This window comes from Sminthopsis crassicaudata, chromosome 5 (genome assembly GCF_048593235.1).
Source record: "Sminthopsis crassicaudata isolate SCR6 chromosome 5, ASM4859323v1, whole genome shotgun sequence".
In the NCBI taxonomy this organism is placed as follows: Eukaryota; Metazoa; Chordata; class Mammalia; order Dasyuromorphia; family Dasyuridae; genus Sminthopsis; species Sminthopsis crassicaudata.
The window spans coordinates 215237538-215262892 of record NC_133621.1 but is presented as its reverse complement, the minus strand read 5'-3'; the positions used below and the strand labels follow the sequence as shown (position 1 = coordinate 215262892).

Here is a 25355-nt window from a genome sequence, read left to right as displayed (position 1 = left end):
TATATTCTCTAAGTAAAGCATGTTTTCATGTTTATGCTGTGAAATGAAGATAATAATATCACCTACCTAACAGAGTTGTTGTTAGGATCAGATAGGATAATATTTGTAAAAGTGGTTAGTTTCACATTTGGCACATAGTAGGCTCTATACAAATGCTTATTCCTTTCTTCTTAATTGCCAGTAATTCACTGACATTAAAAAAAATTAATTTTTATTAATGTAATATTGGTGGAAATGGATGATGAACAGAGTTGTTCAGCTACTCCTTTTTTCCTTTTCCTCATTCCCAATAACTTGGTGCATAAAATGATTTCTCGGTACAAATGTTCTTCTGATATGGAAAACTTAATCATTCTCTGTCTCTCTGTCTCTGTCTCTGTCTGTTTCTGTCTCTATCTCTATCTCTCTCCCTCTCTATTTCTCTCTCCCTCTCTCTTCATTCTATGCTCTTAAACAAAAACTAACATAATAACAAAATAAATCAGACAACATAAGATCTTTTATTTTTTTTTTTCTGGGAAACTCTTTGAATATGTGTAAAAAAGTATTTAGCCCAGTGCCTGGAACATAGTAGGTTTTGTGTAAATGCTTATTTCCTTTTCCCTTTCTCATTAGTGATACAATTTAGCTGTGAGGAAGATAATTTTTAAGTCTGATAAGAAATAAAGTTTACAAATTTACAAAATTTACAAAAATATCTTTCATAAAGTTAGAAAATTCCAAAGAGGGACAGTATTTTAATAGTCATATATTACAATCTTCTTATTTCACAGATGAGGTTAACTACTGCCCATCAGACTTTAGGGACATGTTTGAGCTCACATCATTAAAAAAAAAAAAAGAAAGGAAGGAAGAAAGAAAGAAAGAAAGAAAGAAAGAAAGAAAGAAAGAAAGAAAGAAAGAAAGAAAGAAAGAAAGAAAGAAAGAAAGAAAGAAAGAAAGAAAGAAAGAAAGAAAGAAAGAAAGAAAGAAAGAAAGAAAGAAAGAAAGAAAGAAAGAAAGAAAGAAAGAAAGAAAGAAAGAAAGAAAGAAAGAAAAGAAAGCTTAGGAAGTAACAAAGTTTCCTGATTCTAAACTTTTAGTTTTTGTTAAACCAGTTTTGGGTCATAAATCAGGATTAAAAAGAAAATCATATATATATATATATATATATATACACATATACACATATATATATATATATACATATATATACGTATATATACGTATATATATATACATATATATACGTATATATATACGTATATATATGTATATATATACGTATATATACGTATATATATGTATATATATATATGTGTATATATATATATATACATATATATATATATATATATATATATATACATATATATATATATATAATTCTCATTAACTATGTAATTTACCTGAATGTCCCAAATAATTCCTTCAAAGTTCTTCATTTTGGCTATGGAAACCTGATTGGAGAGTGATAATGGCAGGGTATAGATTTGTTCAGATTTGGATCTAAGAGTCCTTAATCCTAAAGACATGCTAAATTGTTGTCTTTTTTTTTTGCACAAACTTGCTGTATTGACTCTAGTATTGTCTTCTGAGACTGGATGACAGCCTATTTGGCAGAGGTTTCTAAATAGGTCACATGCTTACTAATTACTTCTTCAGTTGATCAGTTGCATTAATGTTTCTCATAAAACTTAGGGCTTTCTACATGGGGCAATTTGTTCATTGAGGAGGGGATTCTTTTTGTAGGGAAATTTAACCAAATATTTCCTCTTTCTATTTTTTTTTTTTTTTTTTTTTTTTGATATGTAGCTCTAACAACTGAAAGGAATCAGTCTCCTTTTTTGGCTTAGAGTTGAGGAAGTATTAGTTCAGGGCATCAGGGAAAAATAAATCAGAAGTTCTTTCTTCAAGTAGGCTAGGAGTCTAAGCTCCACCTTCTACCTCAAAGGCTATATTTTTAAAAAGAAGATGGATTCTGTCTCATGTCACTTTATGGATGTTAAGATGACTGTAGTCTTCATAGGAAAATCAAAGGTAAGTGAGTGATAAGTTTGGCAAGAAATATGAGAAACTTTTTGTCATAGATTATTTTTTTCCTGAGTATGTTTCCTCCGTTTCTACTTAACTTTTATAATTTTGACAATGGCAACCAAACTTTCAGTATACAAACCATCTCCTCTAGATTTTTCTGCCCTAAAATTCTCATATCTTTTAATCAGAAGGGCTTATTATTGCTGTTGTTATAATTAATTCCTTAACCCCTTTTACCCTCACATAAAGACAAGGTGATTGATATTCAAAATTTCATTAAAGATAGAAAAGAAGTATTAAACTTGGGAATAATACCTTATATAATTTAATCATATAATCCTGGCTTGGTTATTAGAGCTCTGGGCCTGGAATTAGAAAAATTTAAGTTTAAATCCATCCTTAGACACTAACTTTGTGACTTTAGATAAATGCCTAACCTCTGTTTTTCTAGACTGTAAAAAATTGGCAAATGAGACAATATTTATAAAAGTGCTCAACACATTGATTGACACATAATAGACCCTATATAAATGTTTATTTTCTTCACCTTAATTGCCAATAATTCACTAGTAAATAATAAATGAGAAAGTTTTAACTCTTGCTAATATAATAGTAATGAGGATATGTGCTAAGCAGGTTTGTTCAATTATTTCTTTTTTTCTTTTTCCCTAAGAACTGGATACCAATGAAGTCTTTCAATATAAATGCTCCATCTCTGTCTCTGAAAATTGTATTCAAATAAATCTGTAAATATATCTATATCTAAGTAGAGATAGATAGATAGATAGATAGATAGATAGATAGATAGATAGATAGATAGATATAAATTTTGGCCAACTCTGAACCCAAACACAATCCTTTGACAATGCTGTATTAAATCTATTTCTCTTCTCTGAAAATGCTCCCTCTTCAATGGACTCCTCTCAAATACATCCAGACTTTGAAAGGCCTATGATAAATGTTGTTTATAAAGACAAAGTAAATGTCTAATAAACAGACTTTTCCTGTGCCCAAACAAAAAGCTTTTAGATCTCCAGGACAAAGCCAAAGGGGGAAAAAGGTAGTGTATAACTGCCCTGGAGTCTGTAGTCCAGGGAGGTTTTGAGGTTTTGATCATATAACATATGGACTGACATTCCTTATTCTTTCCACTCAATGGGTAGATCAAGCTTCATTCTCAGGCTTGGTCTCTTTCTTTCTAGTAACTGCTTCTGATTATGCTTCTGTTTTCCCAGCTCTATATGTTAGTTTCCATGGCCTTCCGTTTTCCAGCTCCATGCTCCTTTATCAAGTCCTGAGAAACTCTATTCCTTTTCTCTTGCTTTCACACGGAGTGATTTCTAAGGGCTACCTGGGGACCTAGCCTTATGATTATTAGTCATATTAAGTTGTTTCTCTTCTAATTCACTTAAGGGGCCTATCAAATATTTGTTTCTTATAAAATATAAGGCTGCATTTTTAGTTAGTTTAATGCCTTGTTATCAGTTCTTTTTCTGTGATTAACAACTGGGATTTCAAAGATTATTTGGAAGAGTAGAGTACACAAACAACTTAGAAACATTTTCCTCCATTCTGGTGGATTATTGATGTTGCTATTATGAATTCATATTCCACACATTTAGGTGGAAAGTCTTTCCAATTCCATGATATCTCATTCTCATTATTGTCTTAAATCCTCCTATAATAGGAATAACAATAATAATTCATGGATAGCACTGAAGCTCTCAGATTAGTCCTGACTATCCCTCCCTTCCTCTTATCAGATAGTTAGATCACCTCTCTTTCCTTTGACATTGCTCTTATTTATGCTATTTTCTCATCATTAAGTATTTCTCAAGTACCTACTTTATAGATGTAAGGTGATCAATAGGTGCTAAAGATATAAAGAAGAATGAAAAAAAAATAACACTGATTTTTAGGGAGTTTATTAAGGAAAGGGAATATGTTGCATAGGAGGGATGGTATGGTATACAGCAGAAGGGATAGTGAATTAATTCCCAAATAAAGAAGAACAAAGTTGAAATTGTATCTCTGACATTGAGTTGCTTTGTAGTCATGAACAAGATATTTTAACTTTCTGTTTCCTCATGTATGAAATGAGAATAATAATATGGATACTACCTGTTTTAAAGGATTATTGTGAGACCCAAATAATATCATGTAACATGTGTATAGGATTTTCTATAGTTAAACATAAGATAGTTTGGGAGAGAGGACACTAGTAGTTGAAGAAATCAGGAAAAGTTTTACCTTCATCTTGAAGAAAGATAAGAATCTAAGAAGTAGTGCTGAGAAGAAAATGCATTTTATGCATGAGAGCTTGCTGGTACCAGGGTCCTGTGGCTGGAAATGGAGAGTCACGTGTGAGGAACAAAGAAAAAGCCATTGTGACCATTTGTTAGATAGATGCCAGAGATTAGGTGTTGTGGTCTGTGATCTTGGAATGGATTGAAGCTAATTGTTCTCCAAGGTATTAGGGCATATGAAGAAACTAGCCCTGAAAATTTGGTCTCATTAATGCATGCATACTCAGCCGAGTTAACTAGCCACACACATGGTAAAGGTTACTGGGTAGAAAATGAATGAATTGTAATACATTTCACAATAAATTAGTAAAAAGAATATTGGACTAGGCACTGGAAGATCTGAATTCTTTTCCTTGCTCTGCAATTTCCTTTATGACCTTAAGAAGGTTATGTCATTGCTGGAGGCTTAAATTTTTCTTCATAATAAAAGGAAGAGTATGAACCCTAGGTCTCCCAAGTTCTTTAATTCTGTGATTCCAGAATTATCTGAGAGAGCATTTAATGATAGACAATTGTTTGAAGAAATGTCTCTATCAGCTTCTGGGAAAAAAAGATAAGAGAGTGAATGATAAGGAGCCAGTCAAAGCTGACTGAAGGAAATAATGGGACGCCTACTTTGCCTAGGATATAATTTAAGTTTGAGTTTGTCAAAGTGGTAGCATGAACTAATAGTACTTGCCAGGACAAGTCTTTCAAGAAGGTAAGTGTACCACCTTTCCCCTATCTGAAGGGAAAGAGAATGAAGGGCATGGAGGCTCTTGAGAAATGTATGTAAGTTTGCTGCAGGCTAAAGGTTAATGATTGGCTTCTTTTGTCCTTAGCTTTGAGCTGCTGAGAAAAGTGGCAGTCTCTGGAGGACTCTCTTTGTTCAGGTAACTTTTGAATCCTATAGATGATATTCTTGTAATACTGAGTTGGGATTTGGGGTGTTTGTTTAGTTTTACACTCAATCCATTTTAACTTTCTTACTGTCAGGGGGAAAAAAAAAATCTCATTATTTTCCAGTTAATAGAGAAAAGGTATGTTTTCTTTTTCTTTTTTTTTTTTTTTTTTGGGGGGGGGGCTTTATTTTGTTTTTTTGTTTAGTTTCCCAAAGATAAGGCTTTGATGGAGAGAAGATAACTGTATTTCTGTTTAAGTAAGTTTTGGGGTATCTGAATTAGCTAAAATCTCTCCCTTTCATGTAAGTCCTATGATATGTGAATCTCAGAATTAAGGATCTCGTAACAGGAAGGAATCTGCAATTGTTGCCTAAGTTTCTGAGTTTCAGCTGTAGGACAAGCTGTTGTGTATATAAATAGTATAAAATTATTTTCTGAATTGTTTAATTGTCAAGTCTTGTTTGGGATAAGAACCAAAAAAGTTTAATCCCAGAACTTTGTGTACAGAGGATTGATTTTTTCCCTAACATTAAATATTTGCTTTGTATTTCATTCTGGTTAATAATTTTAAAAGTTTACTTAATTTGTTCCATTTTAAATCATGTTTCTTATAATATTGAGTAAATAGTTTTGCTCAACAATGATAAACAAAAACAAAAATAATTAGGCTTAAATATAGTTTAGATAATTTGGTTTTATCCTATTAAAGAATCACATCCATACTGTTATTCTGATCAGAGAGTAAATATTATTTTTTAATGTTGTTAACAACATGGTTCTTTAATGATATACTTGTAAATGTAACAGACAACAAGCTATATGTTTGTGTCATACATACATACATGCATGGAGGGAGAGAGAGAAAAAGTTGGAGAAGCTTGGTTTCTATTACCTTTAGAGGTTCTATAATATAATGTGAAGAGAATAAATTGTAAGATCTTCCAAATTCTTGAGTTCTGTATTTCTGGAAATATAGCACAAAACATTTATAATGCAAGCAAACTGCTTGAAGATATGTTTCAGCTTCAGGGGAAAAAAAAAAAGATAAAGGATAAAAATATGATAATCGAAGTTGACAGATGGAAATAATGGGAATCTCTACTCTAACTAGTATATAATTTTGGATAGATGATCCATCTATATAAAAATATTATATATTTACATATTATATATATGTGTGTATATATACATACACACACACATATATATATACTATGTCTATTATTTAGAGCTATTCTCTGTACATATGCTATCTTATTCTTTTCTGAGTACACAATGCTTGTAGATACCTGTCTCCAAGGCATGAGTGAAATAATACTCATCAATTGGCAAAGTTTATAAAGAATTAAGCATGTTCCAAACTTGACTTTTGTTACCTTGACTCATTCATCTAGGGCCCAAGGACAAAAATATCTTATTATGACTGAAGTTAGCCTTGGGTAATAAAGGCAAGTAAAACATCAGAAACTTAATAGTCAAATTAATTCCTTAGTGGTTCCACCCATGCATTTCCAATTATATTTCTTTCAAGTTGAATTTAACCAATAGTGATTATTAATTCTTAAATTTATTGGGAAACAAATGTAGCTGTGTTTCTTAGGGAACTTTTCTATTTTTGTTAATGGAATAATGTATGTGATCTTTTAGAATTCATAAAATAGAGAGCTAGATTTGTAGAATGAAAACTTGTGATTGAATCTCAACTCTCCTACTTAGTAGCTGATTAAGCATTGATAGATCATTTAAGGCCTTGTGAGCCTCAGTTTTTAAATCTGACTAGACTAAATGACCCTTAACATCCAAGCTTATTCTAAAAATCTGACTTTTTTTGTACTTAGGGGAATTTATGGATTTATTTTGCTTGTTTATGCTGATTCATTTGAAGGGATTACATTGAGTAATTCATTTGTTTGCTCATTTATTTGATAGAGAATTGGTAGGATAAAAAGGGTAGTAAATGATTAAAAAAAGGAAAGTACATCAATGAATCATTGAAATGTACAAAAGAGAAGATGGTTCTGCTGGAGAAACAGGAAAACTGGACACCTTCGTAATTAAATATTATTTGTATTAAGCTTTGTAATGAAGTAATTAGTAAATACATAGTCAATATATTAAAAATCCAAATAGAATAAGAATGATTCAGAATTTCATGTGCAACCCCTTCCACTATTCTTTGCACTTGGAAATGTTATGTTAACACTTGTCAGATTAAAATAGCAAAAAATAAAGATGTAATTTTAAAAATTATGAACCTAATGGTTTTTAACATGTAAGTACATTGTTGCTTCTTAATGTACAGCTAATGTAGTTTAAACTTTTCAATAGAATGCAATGTCTGTAAGTTTATCCTTTAAACTGTATATGACTGTGTATGTTACTATGAACTATGTTATCCAGCCTTTAATTTTAAGGATTACACAAGACTGGATACAGTAATCAGGCCTATTCCAATTCTGTTGTTGATCAAAGCAAGTTGACATCCTATTTTACAAATTGAAAAATTCAATGGGGAAAAATGCAACAATTAACAGAAAATTTTAAAAAATAGTATATATATTTGCTCATCTACCTTTGAGAACTATCTGGCACTCACTCCAAGAAGCTATATATAACATGCACAGTAATTACACCCTAGTAAATAGTTTGGGCAGATTGGCTAAATCAGATTGAAGGTAACATAGACAATTTCAGAAAGTTTGGAGAGACTTACATGAACTGATGCTAAATGAAATGAATAGAACCAAAAAAAAATTTTATACAGCAACAAGATTATGTGATGCTTAACTGTGATGGACTTGGTTCTTTTCAACAATGAAATGATTCAGACCAGTTCTTATACATTTGTGATGGAGAGAGCCATCTTCATACAAAGAAAGGACTATGGGGACATCGTATTTTCATCTTTTTTGTTGTTTGTTTGCTTGTTTTTTCTCTCATTTCTTTTCTCTTTTTGATCTGATTTTTCTTATGCATCATGATGTGTGGAAATATGTGTAGAAGAATTTTACATGTTTAACCTTTATTGGATTACTTGCTGTCTACAGGAGGGAGGAGAGGGAGGGATAAAAATTTGGAACACAAGGTTTTGTAAAAGGGAATGTTGAAAACAATCTTTGCATCTATTTTTTTTATTTTATTTAGAAATTTTTCCCACAGTATATATGCATGAGTATTTTTTTTATAATATTATCCCTTATATTCATTTTTCCAAATTATCCCCTCCCTTCCGCTACTCCCTCCCCTCAATGACAGGCAATCCCATACATTTTACATATGTTACAATATAACCCAGATACAATATATGTGTGTAAATACCATTTTCTTGTTGCACATTAAGTATTAGATTCCGAAGGTATAAGTAACCTGGGTAGATAGACAGTAGTGCTAACAATTTACATTTACTTCCCAGTGTTCCTTCTCTGGGTATAGTTATTTCTGTCCATCATTGATCAACTGGAAGTGAGTTGGATCTTCTTTATGTTGAAGATATCCACTTCCATCAGAATACATCTTCATACAACATTGAAGTGTACAGAGATCTTCTGGTTCTATTCATTTCACTCAGCATCAGTTGATGTAAATCTCTCCAAGCCTCTCTGTATTCCTCCTGCTGGTCATTTCTTGAAGAGCAATAATATTCCATAACCTTCATATACCATAATTTACCTAAACATTCTCCAATTGATGGACATCCATTCATCTTCCAGATTCTAGCTACTACAAAAAGAGCTGCCACAAACATTTTGGCACATACAGGTCCCTTTCTGCTCTTTAGTATTTCTTTGGGCTATAAGCCCAATAACAGCAATGCTGGGTCAAAGGGTATGCACAGTTTGATAACTTTTTGGGCATAGTTCCAAATTGCTCTCCAGAATGGTTGGATTCTTTCACAACTCCACCAAAAATGTATTAGTGTCCCAGTTTTCCCACATCCCCTCCAACATTCATCATTATTTGTTCCTGTCATCTTAGCCAATCTGACAGGTGTGTAGTGGTATCTCAGAGTTGTCTTAATTTGCATTTCTCTGATCAGTAGTGATTTGGAACACTCTTTCATATGAGTGGATATAGTTTCAATTTCATCATCTGAGAATTGTCTGTTCATATCCTTTGACCATTTATCAATTGGAAAATGGTTTGATTTCTTATAAATTAGGGTCTGTTCTCTATATATTTTGGAAATGAGACCTTTGTCAGAACCTTTAACTTTAAAAATATTTTCCCAATTTGTTACTTCCCTTCTAATCTTATTTGCATTAGTATTGTTTGTACAGAAACTTTTTAGTTTGATGTAATCAAAATCTTCTATTTTGTGATCAATAATGATCTCTAGTTCTCCTTTGGTCATAAATTCCTTCCTCCTCCACAAGTCTGAAAGGTAGACTATTTTCTATTTCTCTAATCTATTTATGATCTCATTCTTTATGCCTAAATCATGGGCCCATTTTGATCTTATCTTGGTATATGGTGTTAAGTGTGGATCCATATCTAATTTCTGCCATACTAATTTTCAGTTTTCCCAACAGTTTTTTCCAAATAATGAATTTTTCTCCCTAATGTTGGTATCTTTGGGTTTGTCAAAGATTAGATTGCTATAGATGTACCCTTTTTTTGTACTTTGTATCTAATCTGTTCCACTGATCTACAGGTCTATTTCTTAGCCAATACCAAATGGTTTTGGTGACTGCTCTTTGCATCTATTTTGAAAATAAAAAGCTACTATTAAAGAAAAAGAAAGCAATTGATAGGCCTCAAACCTATCAATGATTTAGGGGAGAAAGTGGAACAAAGTCTTCAATGCCAAACAGAGCACTTTTTCCAATGTGCAACACTAATAAGGATGAAAAGCCCAATTTTTATAACCCAATTTGAGGTTTTCTTGCCAAAGCTGCTGGACTGTTTGCCATTTACTTCTTCATCCATTTTATAGATGAGAAACTGAGGCAAACGAGAAACAAAGTGATTTGCTTAAGGTCACGAAGCTAGTAAATGTCTAAGACCAAATTTGAACTCAAGATGTGTCCTGATTTTAGGACTGGAGCTCTATTCACTGGTATTACCTAGCTGAAGACAAAAACATGATATTTGGCTAAAAGAGCACATATTACAAGGTGGTCCAATGAATAAAGCTCTGGACTTGCGTCTGAGACTGAATGCTGCATCAGAAACATTGTATGATTTTGGACATATTATCTAATTTCATTCATACTCAGTTTCCTTATCTGTAAAATAGGGTTATAACACCTTGCTCCGATGTTATGAGAATCAAACAAGATATCATATGTAAAGTGCTTTACAAATCTTAAAGTGCTATAAAATGTTAATTATTATTATTGTGATTATTGTTTCTATCAAAGAGGAGTAGTTTGGATGAAAAGTTAGCTAATACACGTATTAGTGTGGTCATGAAATCATTATTGATATCACCTGAAATTGATGATTTATTTAATATTATTTGATAAGTACCTACTATGTGCTGAGCACTTTACAATTTCATACTAACAACAATGCTGGGGGTAGATGCAATTATCTCTATTTTTACAGTTAAATAAATTGAGGTTAAATTACTTGCCCAGACTCACACAGCTAGCAAGTTTCTGAGGCCTGTTTAAAATTAAAGTCTCTCTGATTCCAAGCTCAGTTTTCTATCCACTGCACCACCTACATGACAATAGATCAATGCAATAAATTTCAAACTACTCCTGCAGGAATGCATAAAAATTTTGGGCTTTTCATCCTTATTAGTGTTGCACATTGGAAAAAGTGCTCTGTTTGGCATTGAAGACTTTGTTCCACTTTCTACTGCTCGGAACTTCGATGTTAGCAAATTACTTATTTTTCCAAATACATGTAAAGATAGTTTTCAACATTCATTTTTGTAAAATTTTGTGCTCTGAATGTTCCTCCCTAAATTTCCCCCTCTCCAAGACAACCAGCAATATGATAATGGTTAAAAGTATGCAATCCTTTTAAACAAATTTACATATTTGTCATCTTGTACAAGAAAAGTCAGACCAGAAAAAAAAAAAAACAAAAAAAAAACTAGGAGAAAGAAAAAATAAAAAGCAAAAAGCAAAAAAATGAAAATACTATCCTTCAATCCACAATCAGTCTCCATAGTCCTCTCTGGATATAGAAGGCATTTTCAATCCCAAGTCTATTGGAGTTGTATTAAATCACCACATTGTGTTGAGAAGAACTAAGTTCATCACAATTGATAATCACATAATTTTGTTATTGTGTACAGTGTTCTCTTGGTTCTGCTCATTTAGTATCAGTTAATGCAGGCCTTTGCAAGCTTTTCTTTCTTTATTTGGAGAGTCAGTTGGAGTTAAAATGACTTGCCCAGGATCATATAGTTAGGAAGTGTTAAGTGCCTGCAGCCTAATTTGATCTCTGGTCCTCCTGACTTCAGGGTTTATTAATCTATACACTGAACTGCCCCATCTGAAATTAGCCTGCTCATCATTTCTTATAGGACAAAAATATTCCATTATCTTTATATAACATAACTTATTCAGCCACTCCCAACTGAGGAGCATCCACTCTGCAAACTTTTGCACATATATGGCCTTTTCTCTTTTATTATCTCCTTGGGATAAAGACCAAGTAGTGACAATCCTGGGTCAAAAGTTATGCAGTTTTATAGCCCTTTAGCCATAATTACAAATTGTTCTCCATAATGGTTGGATTAATGCACAATTTCACTAACATGTATGAGTGTCCCAGTTTTCCCACATTTTCCCACATCCCCTCCAATATATATTATCATCTTTGTTACTGCCATCTTAAGAGCTCAAAGTATGTGAGTCCTTTGATCTCAGAGGTGAGATGAATGAGGCTTGGAACTTAGATGTTAGCAAATTACTTTATTTTTCTGAATTCTTTCCTCATCTGAAAAATGAAGTAGTTCATTTTAATGTTTTCTTCATTTAAATATGTAAGGGACTGCCATGGCTTATTTGGTAAAAGGGGCAGAAAAAAAAAGAATTTTTTATGTGAAACACAGTGAAAAGCAGTTTGAAAGAAGCTCAAACATTTTTGAGAGGAAAAAAAAAAAAGCAGTTCCTTAGTTAAAGTACTTGAGAAGAGAAAAGATAGAGCAGTCTCTGAGAGTATCAGAGAGAATAGATACCCTTCAAAAGAAAAGGTGCTGGCAGATTGAGAAGCTGCCCATAGATAATTTAAAAGTAAATCAGAGTAGGTTTGTGATGCTGATTGAGGTGCCATATTCATAAAGGAAATCTGTTCACCTCTAGTTCTAAACTTTTTTTCACACATCATTTTTTTTTTTCTTTCTTTTCTCTTTTCTTGTTTACTCTGAGATCCACTATCTCTTACTTGGGACTTCTCCCAGGTTTCCAGGCTTTTGCTGACCATATAAAAAATTGTTTGTGAAGATCCTCAACAGAATTCAATAACCTAATATTTGTGGCATAGAAAAAACAGCAATAAGATAATGGGGAATTATCTATTTCTTGCATGGATGGCTCCAAGGGTTTGAACAATGCTCTTTATATCGTAGATTGTTTTTACTTTTAACTAAACATAGTACCAGTGGAAGGGTTATATTGGGTATCTATCTCAAAAGCCTAAGATGATAGAATGGTTAGACTTCTAGGCTTCAAGTTAGCAACAGGGAAATTGAAGAGAACTTCTAGGTGAGATCATCCCTCCACTGATACAAATAATGACTTCTCATTAGAATATAAATATTCCTTGCATTGAAGAATTAATTTCTAGGGTCATAGAGCTGACATGTAAGAGACTGGGCCCGAACCCAGAGTTTTCTGTATTTGTGGCTTTCTATAGACTATTTTGAACTACCTCCTAGAGTTAGGAATATGTTGCTTCAAATAATGCCCCGGACACTCACACTTTGCCTTTTGCTTCAGTTGCTTTTTCTGTGGCATGAAACTCCCTAGAACTAATCTACCAAACTATTGTAATGAGATCTATATCTATATGTCTAGATGTATATTTATATCTACACATGTGTCACAGTTTCTATGAAAAAGAAAACAGATTTTTCATCCAATCAGCTCTTTAGAAGTGGGGATCCTATTACCTAAAGAAGCAAAACATTTTTATTCTGTTTTTTAAGTGAATTATTAGGATACAAGTATCCTTATCTATAAGGATAGATGTCTATAAAATAAGTTTGCTTATCTATAAAAAGCAGAGAGATTCTAGTATAAGGGGGTTTAGATCTGGAAGGGATTTTATAGGTCACCAAATCCAATCCTCTCAATTTCACATTTCATATAATTAACCTTCTTAAAAATTAAAAGTTTCAAAGATGACATAGGCCTTCTTGTGTGTTTTCTAGGATAAAGCTTTTTAAGAGTAGAAACTTCCTTATTTAGGTTTTAGGATTGGATTGCAAGAGAGAATTCATCCAATACTTTCAAAGAAGTTGTCTTATTCATATAGGCTTTCCTTTTGTTTCTAATCTCCTTTCTTCACATATTCTTGGTCCCAAAATGAACCCCTATTCGTTATAGAGTCTTCACCTATGTACAAAATGCATTTCCGTTCAACTGATCTGTTGCAACTTGGTTGCATGTTTCTTTTTTAATGCCATTATGTACAAATCATTGCTAATTCAGTGGTGAAAGATTATATGTACAATAAAAGTAGATAAAATTATTGAAAATAAAATTAAATACCAATAAATATCAAATAGAAGATTTCATGGAGTCTTTCATCCAGAGCAGGCATAAACTCAATGTGATAGGAATTCTATAAATTAATCAAGGAGTTATGATATCATAAGATAAGGTCCTACAAGAAATTCACATTGAAGTTCTTTATTCATAAGCCCAATATTTTATTTTCCATTTAATACCTATTTGTCTTACCATTACATATTTATTCTTATGAAAATGTTTTATTCTCAATGATTAGGTCAATAAAATGTCTGAGAATGAAAAATCAGAAAATTGAAATGACTTTCTAAGGTCACACTGGAGGTCACCAGCATGTTGCATAAAATCACAGAATCTGCTGATTCTGAGGAATTAGGCACTTAGCATTAAACAGTGGACTTACTTTAAAAAAAAAAAAAATGTCATTCTCTTTATAAACAATTTTTCAAGGTAGCCATGACTTCCTAACAAATACTGTGTTTATATGAAACCTAAACAAGAAATCTGTTCTATCATTTCAGTAACACAATAGTAGTCAACTGAGTAAATAATTGAGGCAAAAAAATTTGAGAATCTGCTAGAGAAACTGAACTGATTGCTCAATTTAGTTAAAGCAGAAAAATGAGTGTATGTACACATGTCTAGAAGTCTGCTTGTGCACATGTATTAATATAGGTACAGACTTAGGGGACATGCATTTAGTTTTTCCTGAGCTGCTTGAAAATAGAATACAGGATTCAATATATCTCATTATTTTGTTGTTTCTTAGAGTTCCTATTACAATACTCTTTAACTAAAACTTTGACTGGCAATTTTGATGCCAGGGGCTAGCTTTAAAAGTTCCTGGAGGAATCATCATGAAGTAAATATTCAAAACAATTATTTTAGGAAGGAAAAATTCAGGTAAGATTTAGAAGGCCACAAGGTGGGGTGGGGGTGGGAGGTGGAAAGAAAGTGGGGAAAGAGATTCCAGGATGTCAATTAATCTTCTGTTTAAATGTTGTTTGTTAATTAGATACAAGGTTCTGTTGTTTTTATGCTACTAAGGAAATCTAAAGATGGTTGTCTTTTAAATAAGGGCTTTTTAAACTTTTTCCTCTTGTGACCCCTTTTCACCAGAGGAATTTTTATGTGACCTTAGTTGTATAAGTAAATAAAAAGAGATATACAGATGAAATATTTATTAATAATAAATCATAATGTTAGGACTTCCATATTCAGTTATGAGACCCCATATGGGCTCACAACATATACTTTAAGAAACACAAGTTACAGATCTGCTGAGTATTCACTATAATGAATATCTGATTCATTAGTTATTTATATGTAAAAGTATAATTCATTTTTATTTTTATATTCACAGTCCCTGTTGCAATATAAGGACTTAATAAATTTTTGATGCAGGATTGATTAATTGATTTGATTGGGGTTTAGGTATAACATCTTAACAGAAGGTCAACTTTAAAAGTGCATGTCTTTTAGGACATGAAACAATTAACATCCTTTTTATTTTAATATAAAATAGGCCCATATTCCTTATGTGAGTTGCTGAATATTAAATCATTTGAATTACAGTACAACTCTGCCATACATATATCTAGTAGTGCATGTTGCAGCATCTTTTCTGAAGGTGTCATTATTTATAAATATGTAAAAATTGAGGGAATGCACTTTAAAGTTAGTTTTTTTATATTTGTCTAAAATTTTATAATTTTTAACATACAATATTTAATATGCTCCAAAATTCACACAAAACAGTCTTTTACAATGGTACAAGTCATTTATAACTAAGATTAGAGTCAGAAGATGTAGGCTTGACTACCATTTCTTTAACTTAATGATTATGTGACATTAAACTTGACTTTTCTGTTCCTTAGTTTCCTAATCATTTTGAGTCTCAGTTTACCAATTTTTAAAATGAGGACCTTAGATTAGTTTTCCCCCGAGATTCTTCCAACTTTAAATTATTTCATGCTATACTTTCCATAGTATAGCATAAGAAAATGCTGCGTACTTCAATTATAGTAACTAAAAAATATTTATTAAACTCAATTTTAACTAGCTGTTTGCTAATGAGAATACAAAGATAAAAATAGAGCTTTTTAAAAGAGACTATAATAAAATGTGGGTGAGTAGATATATAAGGAAATAGCTATGATATGAGAGAATGTGGGTAAGTAAAAATAAAAAAGATCCAGAGAAATTTGAGGAGAGACATCAGTCAGTCAGTCACCAAGAATTTATTATGTATATACTTTGTGTCAGGAACCATAATAAGTGATAAAAATATAACAAATGAAGTAATCCTTACAGGATAAACATCTAGGAATATTAGTAAGAAAGGTATATTAGTTTAGGTGAAAAATGATGAAATATTAAAGTCAGATCATTGCATTGGGAGAAAGGAGACAAGAGCTAGAAGTAGCCCGCAAAAGAATTCATAATTGAATAAATGTAAGGGTCAAAGAGAAGGAAGAGTGAAAGACAGCTAAATTTAGAGAATAGGAAACTATATCAATTACAATTCCATGAGAAGTAAAGAAGCAAAGGGATAATGTAGAGATGAAGCAAATAAGGTTAAGATGAGATAAACTTTTGAGATATGTTGAATTTGAGAAGCTATCTAGCAGACTGGCAAATAGGAATAAAGATTTGAAAAGAAATGAGAAATTAAAGCAATTTGACAGCCATCAGCAGGATCAACATAAGTACATGGGAAGTAGATAAAACCATAAAAGGAATGTTTTTAGTAATATTAAGGACCATCCTTGTTTTAACTACAGCAGAAGAGGTATGAGGAATGGAGATAGAGAGTAGGTGGAGTTGTATTTGTTCGTTGAGTATCGAGGATGTCAAAGAACCAGAGGGTGCCAGAAGCAGAAGGAAGATAACAGCTTGTGATTCTATAGAGATACTAAGGAAAAGCATAAACAAAAGGTCTTTGGATTTTGTGATATGTAGATGTTATTTGTGACCTTGGAGAGAACAGTTTCAATAGAGTCAGGAAAGAGAAGCCAGATTGCAAAGGAATGAGAAACCAGTGGGTGGTAAGGAAGTAGAAATAAGGAGTGCTAACAGTTTACCAGATTTCATGAATAATCAGAGATTGACTACATAATAAATGAGAACATCTAGCACCATTTCTCTTTGAGAATAAATCACTTTGCTTGTCAGCTCCAAGGATGCATTATTGCCTGTCATTTACTGTTATAATTCCAAGTACTTCAAAAAGTACTCTTGGAATATTAAGTTCTAAATGCACTCTCAAATTTGAATTGTCCTTTCTGATTTGAAAATCCTGGACATGAAAGAGGAAAACCTTTCTTCTAATCTATACTCTTTAGGGAAGTAAGTTGCTGTTGTTGACTGATACTTGGATCTTACATTTAAATAAAATTTTATAAACAGTTTGTTATCTGATCCTCAGAACTACTAAGATGGGAATCAGGCAAATAATGTTGTCTTTATTTTATGGAGGAGTTTATTGAGACTAAGGAGGTTATATGACTTGCCAATAATCACACACCTAGTCAGTGTGTAAGTTGCTCAAGGCCAGGAGCTGCAGTATTTTCTTTTCATATCTCTAACCCTAGCAATCTGTAGATATAATCCTCTTTAATCTCAATTTTTAAAGTTTTCTAATGCTAATCCAATCTTTCTCTCCATTATGCTACATTGCTTTTGAGAAGAAATGTTCTTTCTTGACTCTAGATATCTATTGCCAGTTGCAAAGAAATCTTATTTTGCTTTAAGTAAAGTTCTCAGAACTGCCAGATCTGTCTCCTTTTGCCACATATTCCAAAGTTGCAGCCTTTTTTTTCATAACTCTAGTTCAGCAGTTCTTCCTAGTTTTGACACCACACCTAGGTTAAATGAGGGTGGAGCTGAAAAGTTTTCAATCTAATGACTCTTCAATCTGCACTATTCTACTGCTCCTAAAGTATTTACAAAGAACTAAACTACTCTGCATTTCTAAGTAGGTTAGCAATATCCTTTGATGTAATGTAGGGGGGTGAGGGTGGGAGGGAAGAAGTACTCAAATTAATCATAAAAGCTGACTTTGAATCCTAGTTCTTCTACATTTTAACTGGGTAACTATAGGCAAGCTGTTCATACTCAATACTCATACAATAGTGTTCATACATTTTCCTTATCTATAAAATCTAGAGACTATAGGCTGTCACTAAGAACCTTTGCAATTTTATAGTCAATGTACAAGCTAAAACTCAAGAAAACCTCTCTAGTAAAATCTGTGCTAGACTAAAGGCACTCTCCTAGGTGCTAGAAAAAGAAAATAAAATTAAAATAACAGGGTCCATGACTATTAGAACTTTATAAGGTTATTCCAGAATTAAGTTCAAAGGCCAAACTTTAAACATATAAACACACACACAACACTAAAAAATAAGGCTAGATCCACCAAATTTTGTCATAAATACCTATGAAACAAGGAAAAGGAAAAACAAAAAAGAAACCTAGATTTTTAACAATAGAGATGGATAGGAAGCAACATTGAACCCACCTTTCACTACCTTCACCTAGACACATACTATTTTATACCAAGCATGAATTTCCTGTAGAATCTCTTTTCCTACTGCTGCTTCTGAGACATTATTTTTAATACTCACTACAGAGGGGGGTATCCTTGAAACCAGAAAGATACACAAGGGTTTGGGCAAGTCATTTAACCTCTCATTTGTCTAATCAGCTCTAAGGTTTTAAGTTATAGAAAAGATAACAATCTTCACTATGGGAGATTACCCATTTGGGAGTTCAGTATAGTATATACCAATGAAATCATGGATCCAATTCTTATCTATTCTTTTCTTTTTTCCTCTTCCCCTCTTCCTTTGTTGTTTTAATCCTCCTGCTCTCTTTCTACTCCATAGTAATATAATTGGAATTCCAAGGATTTTGAACTGTATTTCATTCAGGACAGTCTCACTGAGAAGTCAAATGGCTCATTGCCTGGTTGTATTTAATATTTATTCTATAATCTTTCTGTGGTTAGGCAGTATGTGTTACTTCACTCCATTTATTGAGTTGAATAAGATTTATTATTTTAAACTGAATTTAATAAGTGGATCTTATGACCTTATCATGGCATTCAGATTATGATTTAATTTATAGTCCCAATCTCTTTTTTAGAATTGCTTGAACCACAAGTTCTTTGTAGAGGTCACCACTGTAAATGTTTTGTTGTGATAATTAAACTTGCATACTCTACCTTAGTGATGACTAGAGGAAATGAGCTGCTATATAAACTCTTGGATAAAAGCTTTGGTGATTTCTCTGTGGATTTATACATTTATGTAAGAAATATTTATTGAATGTTTGCTCTATACAAGGCTAGATGCAATGGGGAATCAAAGGTGAGTATAACATGAAGTCTTTAAAATGCTGAAAATTAACTTAAAAAATATTTTCATCATGAATATATCAAACATGAGTACTTCAAAATACAAAGAGATGAGGAAGATTGTTTATGAAACCATAAGCTTCCCTTTATACCATTTTAAAGTGAATATAAAATTTAACACCATAGTGACAAAACTCCCAGCTTGTTTTAATTCCCTTCTCAATTTTTTTTCTTTTCTGTGATTTTTAACGTTTCAGAGATTTTATATGTTTCTTTCTCTTTGCATTATTATCATTGTACACCAACCCCAATTGCAAAAAAAAAAAAAAAAAAAAAAAAAAAAAATCCTCCCTTGTGACAAATTCATCTACCTGAGCAAAGTTATAATACTTATCTGAAAACATGTCTTCTATACTTTTTGTCTCTCATCTTTTTGTTAGGAGAGAAATATGTTGATTATTGGTTTGTCCTTAACATTCATCAGAATTCTAAAATCTTTCATAATTGCTTTCCTCTTGTTATGTGATAGTCATATTGTCAGATTGTTCTCCTGGTTTCACTTCATTTTCTTTGTCTTTGTTCATCTCCCCAAGTTACTCTGAAAGTGTCAACTTTGCTATTTCTTTTAGTGCAAGATATTCTACTTACATTCATAGGATTGCAGATCTATATCTGAAAAGGACCTCAGACAACATTTAATCCACTCATTTGATAATGAAGAAATAGAGTAACAAAAAGGTAATGCTGTTTTGTACATGGTCACAGATGCTTAGCATCATGGGCAAAATTTGAACCCATACACTCTGATCACAGAGAATTATGCTTTCCACAGTATTTCCAGTGTATTTCCACTGCTGACTTATACCATAATTTGTTTATCAATTCCCCAATTGTATTTTTGCTATTTTTAGCTCTTTGTTATAATCAGATATGTGGGAAAATGCATATATGTATATGTGTCTAAGCCACATAACTATAGAAACATCACTATTTGTAAATATGCACATTTATATATGTAGAACATAATATAGATCTATATCACTTGTTGAAACATCTATATCTTACATCTTTTACTAAAATAAGTTCCCAAAACATATGTGACTAAAAATGATATGTATTTTGCATTGTATACTTTTATGATGCTATATAAAATAATATATATAAAGTATAATTATATATACTTTGTATACATATTTATACCACACATATGCCTCTATGTACATATGTGTTTTATATATAACCTTTCCTTCTGAGATAAAAGGGAAGCATAAATAGCTAGATTGAAGAGGTATGCAAAGTTAAAATGACTTTTGGCTGTAGTTCCAAATTGCTTTCAAGAATAGTCAAAAAAAAAAAAAAAAAGTAAAAGAGAAAAAGTCATTAAACTAATCAATAAAACTAGTAACTGGATTTTTTTTTTAAAGCACCAATAAAATTGACAATCGTTGGCTAATTTGATTTTTAAAAGAAAGAAAAACTTTTAACAAAACTATCTGCTAATAAAACTGACAAATCTAAGTGAAATGAATATATATAAATATATAAAATATATATAAATATATAAAATATATAAAGTATATAAAAGTATTCTTACCTATTTCCTTTTCTAACACAAATATGATTTTGATATCTAAAGAAAGAAAACAATAGACAATTTCCTTAATGAATATAAATGCAAAGTTTTTATATAAAACACAAGCAAGGAGATTACCACAACATATCACAAAGGTCATATGCTAGATGGATTGTATATCAGGAATGCAAGGCTTGTTCAATATTAGGCAAATTAGGCAAACTGACAATACAAATAACAAAAACAACAAATATTATATCAATAGATGCTGAAAAAGCATTTGACAAAATGCAATAGCCATCCCTATTAAAAACACTAGAAATCAGTGAATCAAAGAATCAATGAAATTTTTTTTAAAATGATTAGTGATAGGGGGCAGCTAGGTAGCGCAGTGGATAAAGCACCAGCCTTGAATTCAGGAGGACCCGAGTTCAACTTTGGTCTCAGACACAACACTTCCTAACTGTGTGACCCTGGGCAAGTCAGTTAACCCCAGACTCAGGGGGGGAAATGATTAGTGACTATCTATCATGAACAAGCATTGTCCATAATAGGGATAAATCTGAAAAGTTTTTGTAAGAGAAGTGAAGTGAGGACATGAATTATTAGTGCTATTATCCAACATTGGACTGGAAATACTAGTTACAGCAATAATGCAACAAGAATCATTAAAAATAGATAACAAGGAAACTATCGCTCTTTGTAATATACAATGATATACTTAGAGAATCAAGAGAAATAACTTGGCTGTTGAACATGTTGAAATAATCAACAGCTTCAGCAAAGTTGTAAATTGTAAAATTAAAATAAATTCACACAAATCATCAGCATTTCTATGTACAAACAACAAAACTCAACAAGAAGGAATAGAAAGAAATTTCATTTAAAATAATTGCAGACAATATAAAATACTTGAGAGTCTACTTGTGAAGACAAACCCAGTGACTATATGAACACAATTACAAAACAACTTTGAGATACCACTGCATACCTCTCAGATTGGCTAAGATGAAAGGAAAAGATAATGATGAATGTTGGAGGGCATGTAGGAAAATTGGGACAGCAATACATTGTTGGTGGAATTGTGAATGGATCCAGCCATTCTGGAGAGCAATTTGGAACTATGCTCAAAAAGTTATCAACCTGTCCATACCCTTTGATCAGTAGTGTTTCTACTGGACTTGTATTCAAAAGAGATCTTAAAGGAGGGATAGGAATTCACATGCACAAAAATATTCGCGGCAGCCTTTTTTGTAATGGCAAGAAACTGAAAACTGAGTGGATGCTCATCAGCTGGAGAACGGCTGAATAAGTTATGGTATAAGAATGTTATGGGATATTATTGTTCTATAAGAAATGATTAGGGGGGCAGCTAGGTGGTGCAGTGGATAGAGCACCAGCCTTGAATTCAGGAGGATCCAAGTTCAAGTCCGGTCTCAGACACTTAACACACACTGTGTGACCCTGGGCAAGTCACTTAACCCCAGCCTCAAAAAAAGAAAAAAAAAAAAAAAAAAAGAAATGATTAGCAGGATGATTTTAGAGAGGCCTGGAGAGACTTAGACTTATATAAATTGATGTTAAGTGAAATGAGCAGAACCAGGAAGTCATTGTCCAGAAATGAACAAGCAAAAGCAAGAGATCAACAACAAGGTTATACGATGATCAATTGTGATGGGCATGACTCTTTTCAACAGTGAGATGATTCAGGCCAGTTCCAATGATCTTATGATGAAAAAAGCCATCTGTACCCTGAGAGAGAACTGGGAATATAGTGTGTTTCAAAATATAACATTTTCACTCTTTCTGTTGTTTGTTTGCATTTTATTTTCTTTCTCGGTTTTTTTTTTTTTTTTTTCTTCTTGATCCAATTTTTCTTGTGCAGCAAGATAACATGTACACATACTGGATTTAGTATATATTTTAACATCTAACATGTATTGGATTACTTCCTATCTAGGGGAGAGGGTGGGGGGGAGGAGGGGAAAATTTGAAACACAAGGTTTTGCAAGGGTCAATGTTGAAAAATTACCCATGCATAGATTTTGTAAATAAAAAGCTTTAATAAAAAAAAAGAAAAAAAATTATATATAGATAGATAGATCTAAACTGGAGAAATATTAATTGCCCATAGGTAGGCCAAGCCAATGTAGTAAATATGACTATTCTTGGGTTTTTTTTTAAACTCAGTGTTAAAAATTTATTTATTTTGCATTGTTTTTAAGTATTCCCATTATTTCTTGTTCCAATTCTTATTTATCATGATTTTAGACTGTCTTATGGGGGCATCATTCAGGTTTTACTCTTACTAGATATATGTTGAAATAAGAACTATTCTACTCTGATTCCCATAATTGATAGATTTATTATTTAATGTTTTCATGACATTATCTCTTAGGAACATAAAGACACAGACCTGTATCCTTAAACTTCCCCTGTACATACTTTTGTCCTCTCTTTCCACTCAGGCTTTAATCCTGTTTTTTTTTTTTTTTTTTTTTTTTAACCTACCCCACTCAGTATTTTAATCTCCTATCACCCCTGCCCCCTTCTCTTAATAGTGTTTTTTAACCCACCCCACTCACTCCCTTATCTTCTATCTACCCTGCCCCCTTCTCTTAATAGTGCATTTTTTAACTCACACCACCCACTACTTTATCTTCTATCAACCCTTCTCCCTTTTAACCTTTTTCCATAGTGTTTCAACCCTCCTTTCTATCTATATTTATTAGTTCCTCTCTTTTCTTTTCCTCTTTCTCCCCCTATTTCTTTATAGGATTAGATAAATTTCTATACCCAACTGGATGATTGTTATTCCCTCTTAGCACCAAAACTGATGAGATCAGGGTTCATCCCCCTCAATTTCCCTCAGTTATAATAGGTCTTTTGCAACTCTTCATGTGAACTAATTGTCCCATTATACCTCCCCTTTCCTCTTTTTCCTGGACAGACCTTTTCCCATCCCTTAATGTCTTTTTCTTTGTCATCATATCAGAATCCATTCATAACCATACCTTCCATCCATGTGATTCCCCACTTTGTCTGCCCCAGTTATAAATACAATTCTGAAAAGTTATAGATATTATTTTCCATCTAGAGATATAAACAGTTTAATCTTTAGAGAATATATATTTTCCCCTCTTTTCTTTTCTATGGTTCTTGAGTCCTGTATTTGTAGAGTAAACTTTCTGTTTAGTTCTGTTTTTTTCAATGGGAATGATTGAAAGTCTCTTACTTTTTTGAAGCTCCATCTTGTCCTCTGAGAGATAATGCTGAATCTTGCTGGGCAGTTAATTCTTGTTGTAACCTCAGGTCCTTAGCCTTCCAGAATATGGTATTGCAAGCCCTCCAAACTTTTATTGTAGAAGCTATGACTAGTTAAACCACTCTAGAGAACAATTTGTAACTGTGATTAAAGAGCTATAAAAACCTTACATAGCCTTCTAATGAGGGAAAGGAAAGGAGGATCCTCATTTTTCCGGGCATAGATAATCCCATGAAGCGCAGTGTCCCCTGTAAATGAATTTACAGGCCCGAAAACGTAGATTGATAAATAAAAGGTTTATTTGTAGAAATTTGGAAGTAAAGTTCAGTTAGAAAGACGCCAGGGCCAGAGGTGGCTGCTGGGCGGGCAGGAACCCTTACATGGTCGGAAAGATACCATGTGTTGGCTGACTCTGGCTTGGCTCTTTTTATACCTAGAAGATGATGAGCGGTACCCCTAAGTTCTTGGCGGGCTTTTCAGGTAGCTCAGATCAGGTGAGGGCTGGGGGAAGCTGAGCTGATAGTGGGGCTGGGCTGGGATATTCAAAGGGTACCTTTGACCAGGATTTGTGAATCAAGGTCAGCCATAGGTTGGGCAATTAGAAAGGAATCTTAAAGGGACCTCAATCCCCATCACTTCCAACCTGCAATAGTACTATTAGTACTTATCCCAAAGAGATCTAAGAAAAGTGAAAAGGATCTATTTGCACAAAAATATTTATAGGAGCTGTGTGTGTGTGTGTGATGGTAAGGAATGTCCATCAATTCAGAAATGGCTGGACAAGTTATGGTATATGATTATGATGGAATAGTATTGTTCAATAAAAATGATAAACAGGATGGTTTAAGGAAAAACCTGAGATTTATATGAAGTGAAGCAAAGTGAAGTGAACAGAACCAAGAGAATAGTGTATTATACATAGTAACAGCAATATTGTAAAGATGATTAACTGAAATATAAGACAAAAACCCAAGAAAATTCCCAAGGAATCATGATAAAAAATGCTATACATGGACAGAAAGTGAAAAAGGAGGGGGTGGAGGGAGAAATAGAGGAGGAAAAGAGACAATTTTTGCTTAATGTAGTAGGAAATATTTAATGAAATAAATTGAAAGTAGCCAACAAATGAACCGATCCACTAACTATGCCTTGTTTTACCTACTCTCCTAGATCCTCTCTAACAATTTTTTTGTTTACTTTTTTCTGCTTGAGCAACTTGATGAGTTTGGATCCTCATTAATTGTTTTAATCTGAATTTATTTAATTAATAGTGATTTTGGAACTTTTATTAAGGATAATAACTT

At 32.5% G+C, this 25355-nt stretch overlaps 1 protein-coding gene across 13 annotated transcripts in view; it reads left to right on the top strand.

Moving 5' to 3' along the window:
- SLC16A7 (solute carrier family 16 member 7) overlaps positions 1-25355 on the top strand; it is a 248355-nt gene that overhangs the window by 109049 nt on the left and 113951 nt on the right. For 5 of the 13 annotated variants that reach the window (XM_074269804.1, XM_074269802.1, XM_074269798.1 and 2 more), the window contains one exon: positions 5144-5194. The exons of 4 other annotated variants lie outside the window; for them this stretch is intronic. The gene's annotated coding sequence lies outside the window, so the exon portion shown is untranslated. Of the gene's footprint in view, positions 1-1685; positions 2020-2783; positions 5023-5143; positions 5195-5262; positions 5342-19842; positions 19952-25355 lie in introns of those variants that run through there. 4 more of the 13 variants (XM_074269807.1, XM_074269808.1, XM_074269800.1 and 1 more) reach the window with 4 other exon arrangements.